The sequence below is a fragment of the Schistocerca gregaria genome, chromosome 1 (assembly GCF_023897955.1).
Source record: "Schistocerca gregaria isolate iqSchGreg1 chromosome 1, iqSchGreg1.2, whole genome shotgun sequence".
Classification (NCBI taxonomy): domain Eukaryota; kingdom Metazoa; phylum Arthropoda; class Insecta; order Orthoptera; family Acrididae; genus Schistocerca; species Schistocerca gregaria.
The window spans coordinates 955,036,442-955,054,672 of NC_064920.1; positions in this window are offsets into that span (position 1 = coordinate 955,036,442).

Consider the following 18,231-nt stretch of genomic DNA (forward strand, 5'->3'; position numbering starts at 1 on the left):
CGAAAGTTGTCGTCTTTGATGTTGCACCATTATGCGTCGAGACGATATAAATTAGTGCTCACGGACAAAGGAACACTGAGATGTTGAAGTAGTATCGACAACTCAATCAAACGTTAGTTATTTTATGTACACTTTCATTTTTCATGAATTATGAAATAACCTGCGGAATTTCTATTAACATTGACGATAAAAGTAAAACATAACATTTCCTTAGTCACATCCAGAACAGTCATAGCCAATGTGAGAGTAAACTTGGTTGTTATATAGATGTTTCTATTCTCTGCAATTGTATTTAATGGTGGTTGTCGTACTCAAGTACTCATGTTAAAAATAGTCTGAAGAAAACAAGGCACTTTTGATGTCTCCATTTAAAAAAGGGTGTAAGATTAGGCTTTAACACACCCTGCACGATGTGTATTTGTAGATTTATGGCGGTCAGTGGCAGTGCTATTGGCGTTCTGCCGTAAAGGAGGCCGTTAAATACAACGTTAAGGCCCTGACGGGGGAAGTTGGCAAGGATATCGGCCGACTCCGTTTCGAAGAAACTTTCGGCATCTGCCTTAAATGATTAGTGACGCCACGGAAACCCTAAATCTTCATGGCCATCGAAGATTTTAAGCTAAACGAGTGGCAAATGTCTGACTCACTGCACCATATCGTTTCGTAAATTTCACAAAATCGTCGTTGTGGTGTGACTCAATACCGTACAACAGATCATAACGTGACGAATTTCCTAAAGTATCAACCTGACTCCACTATTGTTCATAATATTTATGGATCATATGTTGAAAACAATAGACTGGCTGTGTGAGATTAAGATATGTGAACACAAAATAAGCAGTCTTGCATATGCGGATGACTTAGTTGTGATGGCAGATTCGATTGAAAGTTTTCAAAGTAATATTTCAGAGCTAGATCAGAAATGTAAGGACTATGGTATGAAGATTAGCATCTCCAAAACGAAAGTAATGTCAGTGGAAAGAAATATAAACGGATTGAGTGCCAAATAGGAGGAACAAATTTAGAACAGGTGGACGGTTTCAAGTACTTAGGATGCATATTCTCACAGGATGGCAACATAGTGAAAGAACTGGAAGCAAGGTGTAGCAAAGCCAATGCAGTGAGCGCTCAGCTACGAGCTACTCTCTTTTGCAAGAAGGAAGTCAGTACCAAGACTACGTCATCTGTGCACCGTTCAATCTTTCGACCAACTTTGTTGTATGGGAGCGAAAGCTGGGTGGATTCAGGTTACCTTATCAACAAGGTTGAGGTTACGGATATGAAAGTAGCTAGGATGATTACAGGTACTAGCAGATGGGAACAATGGCAGGAGGGTGTCCACAATGAAGAAATAAAAGAAAAATTGGGAATGAACTCTATAGATGTAGCAGTCAGGGCGAACAGGCTTAGATGGTGAGTCATGTTACACGCATGGGAGAAGCAAGTTTACCCAAGAAACTCATGGGTTCAGCAGTAGAGAGTAGGAAGAGTCGGGGCAGACCAAGGAGAAGCTACCTGGATTCGGTTAAGAATTATTTTGAAGTAATAGGTTTAACATCAGAAGAGGCACCAATGTTAGCACTGAATAGGGGAACATGGAGGAATTTTATAAGGGGGCTATGCTGCAGACTGTACGCTGAAAGGCATAATCAGTCTTAAATGATGATGATGATGATCAGTTTGGAGCGTTCCAAATTATTGAAATACGTCATGAATTTGAGCAGAAATCAAAGAAGTAAACTGACATAAAAAAATAAAAAGTAAAAACGCCAAATCGTGCGAACTAAAGCTCGTAGGCGTGTTTTACACCTGAAAGATTATGTCATTTAAAAATTCACGCTAGCGCGCTAGAATCGCCACTGTGAGGATTGAAACCACGTTTGCTTACATACACGTTATAATGGTCGAGAGCGTTAGTTACCTTTCAAATAGGACTTGTCCAGTTGATGTCAGTCAAGAACGCCTTTAACGTGTCAAACACGCCAATGAATTTAAAAGAGGTCGCAGAATAGGGCTACGAGAAGTTGCAGTACCGCAGAAGGACTTGGCAGAAACGTAGCCACTGTACATGACTACTGACACTAATGGTCACGATAATGTACGCTCGCTAGAAGACCGTGCTGCGAATGGCAACGGGTAATACTGAGAGGGGAGACCATCGTATTCGGCGTATGGCTCTGGCGCATCGTACTGTATCTGCTGCAGTAACTTCAGCAACAGTTGGCACCACAGTGGCACAACGAACTGTTACAGATCGGTTACCTCAAGGACATCTCCGAGCCAGACTGCCCGTAGCATGCATTGCACTGATTCTAAACCGGCACCATCTGCGACCTCAGTGACGTCAAGTGAGAGTCCGTTGGGGGACAGGGTTGTTGTGTTTTCTCATGAAAGCTCGTTCTTATTCTGTGCTAGCAAAGACCGTGAATTGTTTAGGAGAAGGCCAGTTGAGGACCTGCAACCAACCTGTGTGACTGCTAGACGCACTGGACCTACATTTGAAGCTATCTGGCGCTATCGTAGGACAATAGGAGCACTCTCGTAGTGCCACGCAACAATATCGGGAATTCGTACGTCAGTCTGCTAATGCGACTGTTGTGCTGCCATTCATGAACAACATTGCTCAGTGGTTTTCCAACAGGATAACACTCACTCACATACTGCTTTTGCAACCCAACATGCTCAACACAGTATCGACATGTTGCCAGGGTATGCTCGATCACCAGATCAGTCTCGGAGCACATGTGGGACACCATCGGACGACAACTGCAGCGTCATCCACAAACAGCATTGTGTGTTGACCGCCAAAGTGGAGCAGATATGGAACTACATCGCACAAACTGACATCCGGCAGCTGTACAACACAATGGACGTACGTTTGCAGGCTTGCATCCAACATTCTGGCGGTCACATCAGTTATTGATCTACGAGGATTTCACATTTACATTGGCTTATCTCACGCTTACATTAACCTGCGATGTTACTATGTTAGTCATTCACATATGTTACCTAGACAAACGTATTCCCGATATTTCATTACTCTACGTTAATTATTTTTTGGTATTGCGCCTTTTTTCCGTCAGTGTAATTTTAAAGCGAAGGCGTGTGAGTACTGAGAAGAGCGACACAGATATTTTGAACTTTTAGAAAATCTGATTAACAAATATTCTAAGAATTTAATTAGAGAACAGCATTGCCTAACACTACAGCAAAAAACTACACCAAACGACCTTGATGCAACACTTTCAAATAAACGTATTTGAGTTAAAACTGCTGCACCAGAAACTATAGAGCCTATAGCAACAGTATTTAAATCTGCCAGCACTACAACGAATTGTAACAACTACATACACTGGCAGAAACTAGAAACAAACAGAGAAAAACTAGTGTATATCGAAATTTGATGACGATCTTGATAGTATAATAGAAAGCTGACATTCTCTTGCTCTTTCAGGACTTAACATTGTGTCAGTTGCATGCGACAAGTTAAAGCTGCGTGCAGAATTGCACTCCAGTCATCTCTACATTTCACAGGCAATACTCTGTCGTCAGAGTAGGTGGCCATATTCTATCTAGCCTTGGCCGTATACACTTGTATGTAATCAGTACGATGATATGTTTTATTATTGATATTAGTGTAATTTGATAACTCAAGGAGTAAATATAATTAGTCACGCCTTGTAAGCCAAACATTTCGATGCGGTCGTACCCATTGTTTTATTTTTGTAGCACTGACCATAATTTCATTGTTCCTTTGAGTACCAACGGCCAGCTGAATTAACTAATCGCATCATTAAATAGGATGGAAATGTGAGCCACAATACATGAAATGCATATTTATTTGCTTAAGCAGCAGAAAATACAAAAGGACAATTATCTGATGATTAACCGCATAATTTGTGAGTAAACTGCAAAGAAGCAGTGGACACAAATTAACCCGTGCTGAAACAGATACGTAAATTATTGCATTGACAAAATCATTTCATGTAGCTTCAATGCATTAATAACATTGACCGTATTTCATTTTTTCCTATAGCAGTAGATAATATCATGCAACACTCGATTCATCCACAAATCATAAACAGCGAAGGAATAACCGTAATGGTAAAGGAAACTTGAGACTACTGTATGGAATTAAGGTACAGCATTTTGTCCCATCCTACCATTCTTTCTGTAATAGCATTACAGCCTGCGAGTGTACGTTTTTCGCTCTAGTGCGTTGTGCTAAAAAATTTAAAGATGACACGTTTTTCAGCGTGAAGCGTAGAGCAGAGAGAGGTTACTTCCACTGAATACACAATCTTTCCTTCATAAGAGTTCTGTTGTTAAACCATAACTTACGTTGATGAGAAAAACAGAATAAGTGATTAATATCAATTTGAATAACAGCAGACAGTTAATGATCGCTTTAATAGGCAACAACGAATACGCAATGGGAACATGCTATATTACGTTTACGCGAAGGTAAGAGAAAAATAGTAAAACATAAATCAGCACCATGTGAAAAATGAGTCCAATGGAAAACGTCCAAGCATTAAGAAAGATAATACGATTTGGCAGAGCAACAAATAGCAACCTGACAGTTTGAGTGTATCAGTTATAATAATATGATTGTGAATACAGTTGTGCAGGCTTTCAGCACTTCATCTTCGTTGAGTTGGTACACTAAGGTTACTACTCCACTTAAAAAAAGTTATGTACCTGAATAATCTTACTACTAACAGGAACTTCTCTGAATGAAAACTTCCACCCTTTGATTTTCTTTTTGAAGTCAGCGTCCTTGTGCTTATATCACCGGTGTTGTAACTCCATACAAAATAGTTTTTGTACGTATTTTGTCACTCCGAAAATGTATGTTGAATTTTAATTTTTCTATAACTTTCCTTCGTTCATTAATAAGAAGCTGTATTTTGTAAAGCTATTAACAATGTATATACATCAGTTAATCTAATATTACTACTAACTGTTGTTCTTGTTCTACTACTTATTCATTTCCTCCTGTTATTCTAAAATGATTATAATTACTTCACTTTGCTCTGTGGATAATTTAATTTTTTTGTTTGTTTTGTTTTTTCTTCATAAGAGTTCTGTAAGAAAGTTGATGGGAAACACACTTGCTGATGACGCTTTTATATTGTGGTTCTATAAACAACATCCATGTATTTGTTTTGTTGTGTGAATTTCACTTCCGTCACATCTTCCGAATTTATCAGGACTCAGCAGATGTAAGTAGAGAAATCTGCTAATTTGTTTCCAATATCAGGGCGCAATTCATAATCGCTATACGCATACGGTTTGTGGTACATATCAACAAAATAAAAACGCTATAGCTCGTAACCACGGAAGACAGTAGTGCTCTGCTCGCCCATTTCATGTTCCTGGTGATTATGCCCTGAACACTTTCACGTCTGGTATATTCCGGGAAATTTCGTTGCAGGCACTTTCAGCATTTGAGAAAAGTTGTAATGTCCACACCTACAACACTAAAAGAAAAAAACTGACCTTTCCGACCCATTGTTGAAGCTGTCAGTGGCTCAGAAAAGACGTCACTATGCACAATGGCAATTTTTGATCACTTACCCACTAATGTAAACGTCTGTCAGACAAAGGAAGTTTTAAATCTAACCTAAAATCAATCCTTCTGAATAATTCCTTCTACTCCATAGATTAACAGTTACTTAAAAACATGCAAAAAGTGTTTTTAAATATAGATGCAAGGGTTGAACTGACAACTAATTTGAAAACTAATCATGTATACATATTCTGTAAACTGGCTCGTTCCACATCATTACGATGGAAGTAAATCGTTCAAATGATCTATGGAACATGTAAGTAACTAACCGATGAGTTACCCACGACAACTAAACTGCCAATTGTATGGTTGAAGTTAATTATAGAACTCATTGTCTAATATTTCATTCAAATTGGTTACCGGTTTCGATTTTGTAGTCATTGTGAGATCCAAAAATTCAGCAGCGGCCCTTAGGCGCGGAGCTAGTGCTGATCAATTTTAATGAAATATTGTGTAATGAAGATAATGATTTCTACAATGTAATCGGATACGAAATCCATCGATCTCTTCTGTCTCTAAGCTGGCCGTAGGTTGTGTTCTAAAAATGAACAGCATCGAGACAGAATTGATGACACTTTCTGCAGAACCTGACCATCATTTTGCAGGACAATGTTCAAGCACGCACAGTGCAAGCTGTTACTGATTTGTTTGACTGATGGGGCTGCTAAGTGCTATACCACCTACTGCACTCCCCTGACGTAAGCCCTCGTCAGTTCAACTCGATTTCTAAACTGTAGGAAACACTTCACTACATTCGCTTCAGAACTGCTACAAATTCGCCGGGCAACAGACCGCGCCGCTCGAACTGTCAACACAAATGTCACTGCTAAGAGTATCCTACGACTTCCACATCGCTCGCAATGGGCTATACACAATGCCGTTGATTACTTTGAAGGTCAGTAAATCTTTGAAATACGTATGTATTTTGTACGAGCTGTAAATAAATAGTTGTTGCTATTAAGGTTACAACCCCCGTATTTGTATGGAGTGTAGCGGTGTATGAAAGTGAAACACGGACAATAAACAGTTTAGATAAGAAAAGATTAAAAGCTTTTGAGATGTGGTTCTACAGAAGAATGCTTAAGATTACACGGGTAGACCACTAATGAAGAGGTACTGGAAAGAACTGGGAAGAAGAGAAATTTGCGGTACAACCTGACTAGAAGAATGGATCGGTTTATAGGGCACATTCTGAGGCATCAAAGGATGACCAGTTTAGTACTGGAGGGAACCGTGGAGGGTAAAAATCGTAGAGGGAGACCAAGAGATGAATACAGTAAGCAGATTCAGAAGGATGTAGGTAGCTTTAGTTACTCTGAGATGAGGAAGCTTGCACAGGATAGAGTGGCAATAGAGTGGCACAGAGAGCTTCATCAAACCAGCCTCTGGACTGAAGACCACAACAACAGAGATTCCGAAATCAGATACTGGATTCTAAGGCGTGCCAAGGAGCAGATATAGATTCAAATTACAATGTAGAAGTAATGAAGAGCAGGCTGAAGTTTAACAGACTACTGAGGAAGAATAAATGCGCAATGAAGTGGGATACGGAATTACTTAGGAATGAAGAGGGACGCTTCAGATTCTGTGAGGCTATAGGTAGACGAGAAGGAACATTTCAGTAGGCAGTTCAATTGAACAAAAATGGGCATCTCTAAAAAGGGCAATCACAGAAGCAGGAAAGAAAACCGTAGAACCAAAGAAACCATCTGTAACATACTTCTGCTGATCGATGAAAGAAGGGTGTAAAAAAAATGTTCAGGGAAATTCTGGAATACAAAAATACAAGTCACTTAGAAACGAAATAAATAGGAAGTGCAAGGAAGCTGAAGCTAAATGGCTGCATGAAAAACGTGATGAAAACGAAAACGAAATGATTGTCAGAAGGACTAACTCAGCATATAGGAAAGGCACAACAACCTTTTCTGAAACTGAAAGCACCGTCTTGTCTGTTGGTATGACAAAGGAAGAAACGGGATTCGCTATAGAAGAAATGGGGGATCCTGTGCTAAATCAGAATTCAAAAGAGCTTTTGGAAGATTTAAGATCGAAAAAAGCAGAAAGGATACACAATATTCCATGAGAATTTCTAAAATCATTGGGGGAAGTGGCAACAAAACGGCTACTCACATGGGCGCGTGGAATGTATGAGTCCGGCGATATACCATCTGACTTTGGGACAAATATCATCCACACAATTCCGAAGATTTCAAGAGCCGACAAAAATGAGAAGAACCGCACTGTCAGCTTAGCTCATGCATCCAACTTGTTGACAGGAATAATCTACAGAAGAATCAAAAACATTGAGAATGTGTTAGGAGACGATCAGTTTGGCTTTAGGAAAGGGAAGCACCCATGAGAGGCAATTCTGAAATTGCGGTTGATAATGGACCAAACAGAAAAATAAAGACACGTTCATAGGATTTGTCGACCTTGGAAAACGTTCGACAGTGTAAAATCGTTAAAAATGTTCGAAATTCTGAGAAAAATAGGGTAAGCTATAGCGAAATACGGGTAATATACAATATATACAAGGCTCAAGAGGGAACAATAAGAGTAGAAGAACAAGAACAAAGTGCTCGTACAAAAAGGGTGTAATACAAGGATGTAGTCTTTCTCTCCTACTGCTCAATTATACGTCGAAGAAGTAATAACGGAAATAAAAGAAAGGTTCAAGGGTGGAATTAAAATTCAAGGTGAAAGGAAATCAACGATTAGAATAGCTTATCACATTACCAGCCTCAGTGAAAGTGAAGAAGAATTACAGGATCTGCTGAATGAAATGAACCGTCTAATGAGTACAAAATAAGCATTGAGAGTAAATCGAAGGAAGAAGAAGGTAGTGAGAAGTATCAGAAATGAGAATAACCAGCAACTAAACATCAGGATTGGTGATCACGAAGTAGATGAAGTTACGGAGTTCTGCTACCTAGGCACAAAAATAACCCATGACAGACGGAGCAAGGAAGACACAAAAAGACTAGCACTGGCAAAAAGAGAATTCTTTGACAAGAGAAGTCTGTTAGTATCAAACATAGACCTTAATTTGAGGAAGAAATTTCTGAGAATGTACGTCTGGAGGACAGCATAGCACGAAAGTGAAATAAGGACTGTGGAAAAACCGGAAAAGATGAGACTCGAAGCATTTGAGATTTTGAAAATTAGGTGGACTGATAAGGTAAGGAAAGAGGAGGTTCTCTGCAGAATCTGCGAGGAAAACACTGACAAGAAGAAGGTAGAGGAGGATAGGATCAGTAAAGCCATCAGGGAATAATTTCCATGGTACTGAGGGAGCTGTAGAGGTAAAAATTGTAGAGGAAGACAGAGACTGGAATACGTCCAGCAAATAATTGAGTACACAGGTTGCAAGTGCTACTCTAAGATGAATACATTAGCACAGAAGAGGAATTCGTGAGGGGTCGCATCAAATGAGTCAGAATACTGACCACACGAAAAAAATGAGTGCTATCGACAGGGGATCTCACATTGATTTCATATTTCTAGATATCTAGAAGGGTTTTGACACCTTCTAAACTATGGAACCATTTTAACAACCGTAAACTGTCAGTTTTATTTCTTCAGTGAAGCACGCATATAAATTGCATTATTGGCAGGTTTCAACCTTAGGTTATTATCAAATGTATGATACTGGTGACACATTTAAAAATGATTGCTCGTGTTATTTGGGGACAAACATGTTCCCACACATACTAATGTCGAACTTTACAGATATTGCACACACCAATGCGCTTACGAGAACAACTTCCTCAGCACGTCATGTAGGCTTCCTCAAAATGCGGGCCTATAGAGGATCGTCTCAGTTGTGCGGCTGGATTTGTGATTTCCTGTCAGAAACGTCACAGTACGTAGTAATCGACGGATAGCCATGATGATACGTATCTGGCTTTCCCTAAGGGTGTGTTATAGGCCCTCTGCTTTTTCTAAATCGTATTAACGATTGAGGGGAAAACCTGAGAAGTCATGTTAATTTTTTTCAGATTATGTTGTCATTTAAAGTCTCTTAAAGTCATCAGGAGATCAAAACAACTTGAAATTTAGATAAGATATCTATATGATGCAAAAAGTGGCCATTGACTTTAAACAGTGAATGGTGTTAAGTCATCCACATGAGTACTAAAAGTAATTCATTACATTCCGGTACACGATAAATCATACAAATCTACAGGCTGTCAGTTCAGCTAAATGCCGAGGAATTACAATTATGAATAACATAAAATGAATTTATCAGATAGATAATGTGGGGAATCAAATCAAAGGCTGTGTTTTGTTGGTAGTAAATTTGGTAGGTGTATCAGGCCTACCACAGAAACTGCATACGCTACGCTTTTACTTCTAGAGTATTTATGTCTAGTATCTGATCCCTACCAGATAGTATTGTGGAGGACATCGAAAAAGTCCAAAGAAGACAGCTCGTTTTGTATTATCGCTAAATAGAGGAAAGAGTTTGAGTGGCAATCATTTTTCGCTGCGGCAAGATACCTTCACGAAATTTCACTCGCCAACTTTCTCCTCTAAATACGAAAATATTTTACTGTCGGCACCCTGCTTGTAAGAGAGATTAGAGCTCGTAAGCCTTCGTCCCACGTGCTGTTAGAGAGTGGAATGGTAGAGAAATAGTCTGAAAAAGGTTTGATGAACCCCCTGCCAGGCATTTAAGTGTGAATTTTAGAGTATTGATGTAGATGTATATCAAGTAGAAATAAAAACTAGCAAATACAGGAAAATGCAATTGATGTATTCTTCAATAACATTGCACTCGCTGTGTAACGTACTTCCCTCTCTAAGTTTAAATATTCAGTTGTCAACAGTTTTCTTTAAAACTATCAGACCTGATTCATGATAAGATTTTTACGTCAGTCGGCAAATCGCACAAGCCAAAGACTGACGAATTATAACACTTATATTATTTCTTCATTGGCGGCAAATATCGTGCGACACGACGTGGCGGCTGATCTATTTTGTCACCTACTGTCACCGCGCACGCACAAGCTGACACGGCCTTGTACTTCTTTCCCATGCGCTTCAGACTACTGCGTGACGGCATACTATTATGTCCAGAACATTTTTAAACAAATTAATACATGGTCTAGGCCTACTCCGTATTTTTTATTTAATCTCGTCGTTCAGCAGTTTTTCTCTCTACATTTTCTTAGCTTCTTTACTTATTAGAGGGAGTAAATCAGGTACGAGAAAGGACGACACAGGCGGGCCGTTACACGTTTCAGATTAACATATTGTCACTGTCGCCTAAGAAAGGACTGTAATCTTCGTAGTCGCATTTCGCTTCTTCTCCTTTCTCGTTTAACTTCTGTCAGTGCCATTTTCACTTTCAAACCCGTAGACATGAAAATGCGCGAAATAAATTTTCGGCTAGTGATATCTGGCATACTAGCATCGGCTGCAGTCGGTGTTTTGTTTCGTAGTTAGAAGGAGCTACTGGATACCTTTGTTTACAAATAAGTTTCAATAAGAAGCCTGGCGCAGATCCAGCAGCGGAATCGGTGACATAAATAGCAGACAAATATCAGTCGGAATAAACTCGTAACGACGTCAGTCGGGGCTCTATTAGCAGCCTTATAATCAACAGTCAGGATGGAATCTTCCACAGACGCCGGCGAAAAATGCCGCAGTCGGAGATAGTCGGTAGTTATCTTTCGCTCTTCCCAATATTTGCAAAATATAAGTGCAGTGTCAATTTCAACTAGGCCGAACGATATGAATTTTCTCATTCTCCAGAATCTGCACAGTCTTTCAAAGGATGCCAAGCACCTAGCACACTCCTATTTATATCAGCTAGTAATAATCTCACTACAGATGGTATCTCATAAAAGCATTGCTAAAAACATTCCGAGTGCTACATACTGTCTCCCTATAGTGAAATTTCATTAAAATATGCAGGCTAAGTGATGCCATTACAAATTATTATTATATGACAAAATGTTGATGCTGTACAGAAGCAAACAGCGCTCCACATGTTTTGATTCATATCACGTAAGTCGAAACACTGTGGCATTGACAAATTGTTTTGTAGTCCAACAAAAATGTATTATAATGAAAAACAACGCTCGCGTGCATCTGTGTGTGTGTGTGTGTGTGTGTGTGTGCATGTGTGTGTGTGTGCGGAGGAGGGGGAGAGAGAGAGAGAGTATGTGTATGTCAAAATGCGGACAACTTTAATTTCATTCATCGTAGAAAAATTGTAAAAACAAATGTTCCGAGAGGACATTTCACGGCAAATCACTTATAAGTAAACATAACGTATGTACTGACTGAAGTGTGCAAGCTATTTGACTGTGACAGATATCAGTGCGAAACCAGTATCGGTATTTTTAAAAAAAGTCAATAAAGACCTGTTCGCTAGTTCCTGCTGTACAACGTCAATAATTTGTTGTCACTTAACAGCCATGGCCTCCAATCATGTCTTTAGTGTACAGAATTGCAAAGATTATTTAATCATCTTTAGCTATATCAAAACAATGCTATTACCTCACGTTTTTGTGATGCGACGCGGCATATCAGCCGAACAATCTTCTGAAAACCTTTTGAGCATCTGCACAGTTAATTAATCCCCTGGAGGTGTTGTTTTTCTACAGTCGAAAGGAACTTAATTCTACGCATCAAAACGTATGTAAACTTATTTACTCTACAAGTAAATGGTGCCAGTACTTTGCAGAGCCTCTTAGATGCTACGTATCCTTGCATTATAACAAATATTGTCTTGCAGCATATAACAAGTGAAATACTACAACAAAACAACATTAAATAGACAGCAAATAGAGTTTAACAAGTAATTCTGTTGTCTCTCCGCGTACTGTTTGGTTACATAAGTACGTATTAGCATCATTGAGATCCGTAGTGATACTCGGAAAGAGAAAACCTTGATGTGACCATGGTTCAACCTGACCTCATCTCCGAAAACAATATGTCAGCGTATCTGACATTCTTTGTGGCTCCAAAGATAACTGAACTCCTGTCCTCAATTCAAAGTGCACACAGTACAGTGCTACAGTTCGGAGTCTAGAAACACGTTTTATAGTGTAAGTATTCTAAATCAATAATAAAATATATACTCTACGTATATTTCCAGCAGTATTGTATTTTGAAATTGTTTTATATCATGGGACAACTATAACGACATTTATGTTTGTCTTTTAAGAGTTACATCACTACTAAGTCATGAAAATGTAATTAACTTTAAATTCGTGGTGACCTTTCCCCGATACACTGAAATAGGCCATTGTAAAACCATTGCATAAAAAGGGGGATACGTCGGATGTCAACAACTATCGCCCAATCTCTCTTCTGACAGCTCTATCAAAAATTTTTGAGAAAGTAATGTATTCAAGAGTAGCCTCCCATATTTGTAAAAATAAAGTACTAACAAAATGTTAGTTTTGTTTTCAGAAAGGCTTTTCAACAGAAAATGCTATATACCCTTTCATTGATCAAATATTAAATGCTCTGAATAACCGGACATCACCCATTGGTATTTTTTGTGATCTCTCAAAGGCCTTTGATTGTGTAAATCATGGAATTCTTTTAGATAAGCTAAATCATTATGGTTTGAGGGGAGCAGTCCACAAATGGTTTAATTCATACTTAACTGGAATAATGCAGAAAGTTGAAATAAGTGGTTCATTTAATGTTAAAACAACAGCTGATTTCTCAAACTGGGGGGCTATCAAGTACGGGGTCCCACAGGTTTCGGTCTTAGGTCCTTTACTGTTCTTGATATACATTAATGACTTACCATTCCATGTTGATGGAGATGCAAAATTAGTTCATTTGCTGATGATACAAGTATAGTAATAACATCCAAAAACCAAGAACTAAGTGATGTAATTGTAAATGATGTTTTTCACAAAATTATTAAGTGGTTCTCAGCAAACGGACTCTCTTTAAATTTTGATAAAACACAGTATATACAGTTCCGTACAGTAAATGGCACAACTCCAGTAATAAATATAGACTTCAAACAGAAGTCTGTAGCTAAGGTAGAATTTTCAAAATTTTTAGGTGTGTCCATTGTTGAGAGGTTAAACTGGAAGCAACACATTGATGGTCTGCTGAAACGTCTGAGTTCAGCTATGTACGCTTTTAGGGTTATTGCAAATTTTGGTGATAAGAATCTCAGTAAATTGGCTTACTATGCCTACTTTCATTCACTGCTTTCGTATGGCATCATATTCTGGGGTAATTCATCGTTGAGCAGAAAAGTATTCATTGCTCAGAAACGTGTAATCAGAATAATTGCTGGAGCCCACCCACGGTCATCCTGCAGACATCTATTTAAGGATCTAGGGATCCTCACAGTAACCTCACAGTATACATATTCACTTATGAAATTTGTTGTTAATAATCCAACCCAGTTCAAAAGTAATAGCAATGTGCATAGCTATAACACCAGGAGAAAGGATGATCTTCACTATGCAGGGTTAAATCTGACTTTGGCACAGAAAGGGGTAAATTATGCTGCCACAAAAGTCTTTGGTGACCTACCAAACAGCATCAAAAGCCTGACAGATAGTCAACCAACATTTAAAAATAAATTAAAAGAATTTCTAGATGACTACTCATTGGCTGAATTTTTAGATATAAATTAAGGGAGGGAAAAAAACTAACTTAAACACTAGTGTCATGCAATATTTCGAGTAATGTTATATCGTGTACAGACATCTTTCATTAACCTGACACGTTCCACATCATTACAAAGTGTCGTATTCATGATTCATGGAACAAGTATTAAGCTAATCTAATGTAATCTAATCTCCCCTTCGATGAGATTTCGGGATTGCAGCCGGATCACGTTGACTTCTTGCCACGATATTTCGGCTGGCAATCGTCCAGCCATCTTCAGGTGAGTGTGCGTCACTGGAGACTGCAAGTTCCGGGAGTCAGCTTTATAGCAAAAAATTGGCGCGAAAACGCATGCGCAATTGGCCACCGTCACAGGAGCGTCCTCTGTCGAAGTCCGCGCCCTCTGGAGCTACTGTTCTATCTTTGGAGCGCCAATTTTTTGCTATAAAGCTGACTCCCGGAACTTGCAGTCTCCAGTGACGCACACTCACCTGAAGATGGCTGGACGATTGCCAGCCGAAATATCGTGGCAAGAAGTCAACGTGATCCGGCTGCAATCCCGAAATCTCATCGAATACTCAGTACGCCGGGAAAACTTCAAGAATCTAATCTCCCCTTACCAGCTTTCATGGAGGTATACTCCCTCTTTGAAACGAAATGAAATGCCTTTTGTTTTCTGTCATATTCGTTTCTCTTATTTTATCTGTGAAACATCTTCAATGGCGACTTCGTCTTGTTAATCCATGTTCGTAGCCCTGGAGATGTATTTGCTCAGTCTGCGTCTAGCGCATGGCAGATTTCCGACTTTTTTTGCCATATCAGCTTATTTACAAGAAATGATTCATAACTGCTCTGTTAGAAAAATAAAGATTACTAGGCAATCAAGCCGTTTTAACGTTTACAGTCCCATAAAATATGACAACAGTTCTTTCTGAGCAGCCTAGAGCAATTGCACTCCTCAAAAGTTCCCTGAATGACCTGTAGTTCGATGGCTTTTTGTTCCTTTGCATCATTCTATTACATTTCTGCAACATTCCATTTTTTCTCAGTCTTCAGAGACTTAGTCCTCAGAAACAACTCTAGAAGTTTTGTAAGGTGTATCAATTATTTGTTTTCCTAAAAAGAACACAACACTTGTCGAACTTTTCCAAAGGTATCAAAAACTATGACAAAAAACAGAATTTTTATTTGATACGGCATTTTACATTTTATATATTACAATTAAGTTAGTTGTGATGTTACGTAACCTTAGTAACATAAATGGACTGACACATGCGGCTATAAATGACAGAAGATTCGCATCAACTGGTATTATAGGCAGCTACAGAAAATGAAGATGATAATCTAGCAGAAAAACACGAATACTCCACACAATAAATATCACAGACACTAATATACAGCAAAAAACATGGTCACTATTCGGTAACGAGTAGCAAGAGAAAAAAATATACGACGAAAACGGACTGGTTTTCTTTTCTTAAAAACAAATCAGCATTTGTTTTAAGAAATATTTATCTCCAGTAATTTAGTTTCATATTCCCTTACTTTGTTTTTTCCTACGTTATTGAAAATCATTCCTTCACTTTAAGGAATCAATGGTACACGATGATGGATCTTTCGTGTGCAGTCAATTGTCACGACTTCTGAATATGTGGTGAACTTCACATTAAGTGATTTCAAATTCTGGCCTACAATGGTCCCATTTATTTTTGCTGCTACATAAGAATTTGTGGTATTTGAGAAGTATTTCAGCTTTCAAACCCCGTAATAGAATTTGTAGCGGTACAACCTTCCAGTTATTATTTTTATGAGAATGAAAGTAAGAATTTCTCAGTTTTTAAAAACCAAAAATGCTGCCTTTGCTCTAAAACGAAGAATCAAAAGGTATACTAATTATTACTCGCTTATTGCGCTATCATCACATATAATTAGTTTTACGATACTGACTTTTGATTATGATTCACTACTTTAATTACTGTTGTTTTCGGCCATTAAAACGAAGTCTTTGTGCATATTATTTCACTGTGGCACAGGAAAGCAGAGACTTAAATACTGATATAATACAGTTTTTCTTAAAATTGACTGTTATATATATAGTTTGTTTTAGTTGAAAACATTGGATCAAGTCAATCATTATAGTATTTAATCACGTTAGATTCAATTGTATAATGTTGCAAAAGGCATGTGGCATATACAGGCACTGCACAGTACCTATCACAAAGGAATGAAATAATTAATTAAAACTAACTTCTTTGTCTCACTCTTGATGATGTATAAAATATTCTATCTAATAATTTATACACTTACTCTATTGAGTCTTATGTAACCTATATTACCATGAGGCTTTCTATTCTTAAAAGCGTCGACAGTGGCTTGAAATTTCTTTATACTTGTAAATAGCTTGGTGTTATAAAAGTCATAAAAAAACTAACACCCAATTTCCCCTCTGTCATCATTCTTAAAGTTTTTAGAATCATTTATCAAAAACAGATTAGTAAATTGCATGAATAAATAGAATCATCTACGTGAATCACACTTCCAAAGTAGAAGAACTACAGAATAAACCATAGTAGAATTCACAAAAGTAGTTGTGAAAAGGTGAGTGCGACACAGGCGAATTTTGAAATCTTTCTGAGGTTTTTGATACTGTTCACTATAAGAATCAGCTAACTATATGATAATCATTACACGTTAGGAATAAGAGGCATAGGTAATGGCCGGTTCCGATCACATTTAGCAGAGTGAAACGAGCTATAGATAACACTTGCCTCAATATGGAAACACCACAATTATAGTACATTAATATAGGAGTTTCTAAGGGTGGCACATTAGGACTAATACTTTGAAAGGAGTACGTCTTTCACCAACATAAGTTGTTAATAGTACGATTTTGGTGCTTTCAGTAACATATCTTGAACATATGCTGATTCTAAGGAAGAAAATAGAATGGAACGTTTTGTTTCATTTTTCTTTTGAGTTCAGCAGCTTCTTCCTTTTCCATCACCAAGTCCTGGTTTCTTTGTCTGCATGATATGAAAGCACGGGTGTGCATTTTCGAACGGTCTGTTTAGAACACAGAAGTTTCTTCCTCCCAGAAGCAAAAAAATCAACCTTCCAACTCACACTCCTTCCCTCTCAGTTCGAGGTGCCGAGATCTCCAGTAGAATAATGCGTACTAAATCATGAGCTTTCCCTCTCTTTTGGTGTGACCAGTAAAATATCATGCACTGAATTGTGAATTTTTCCGGTTTTTCTAGGTATCCGGTGCCATCCCCTCCCCTTGTAAGAAAATCGAGGCGCCTTCCTGAACGGACGAGGAGGGGCTGGTTTTTTGGAGGCACTCTTCCCGCAGACCACGACGTGTGAGTGTGGTTGTTCCCCTGGAATACCATATTGGTATACGTCAGGTTGCATTGTGTAAGTAGTGGTATTATTAGGTTTGAAACTATCAGCAATTTCAGTTAGTGATCAATTACGCTTTTTCTGTAACATTCCAGTATGGATACCAGTAAACTGACGTGTAACTCAATATCTTGTGTTCATGGTGTGTTTTTCCACAGTATCTATCCATGTCCTCGCATCACGCTGTCAGTTGATAAGTTTCTCATTCCGTGTCTTGCCTTAATTATCCAGTGCTCTTAGTGTAGCTCTGTGTTCACTGAGCGAAATTATTAATAATAACAAATTTTAGTAGTGGAGTGAACGTAGTGGCTTCCCTGAATGATGGCCCCATATGTAATCTTGACGTCCTTATTCGTCCTCGAAGTAAAAAATGTTTTAGAATCACGTCCACCATTTGTGTGGTGCTGGACACTACATAGCGACAACCAATAACCCCCTTTACCAAATAACTCGATTCTAAGAGCATAACGAATGTCCATGTCAATATACCAAACTCTTGTAATGAATTTTACTGGATTTAAAGAACTACAGTAAGTTGGTCTTGTATCCTTTATCCATTCATAGACTCTAACCAATGGCATGACACTAGTTACCTTGAATAGGATAAACACCCACAGGCATTGTAATACTTTCCTTGAACAAGAGTTATTGGAATAATT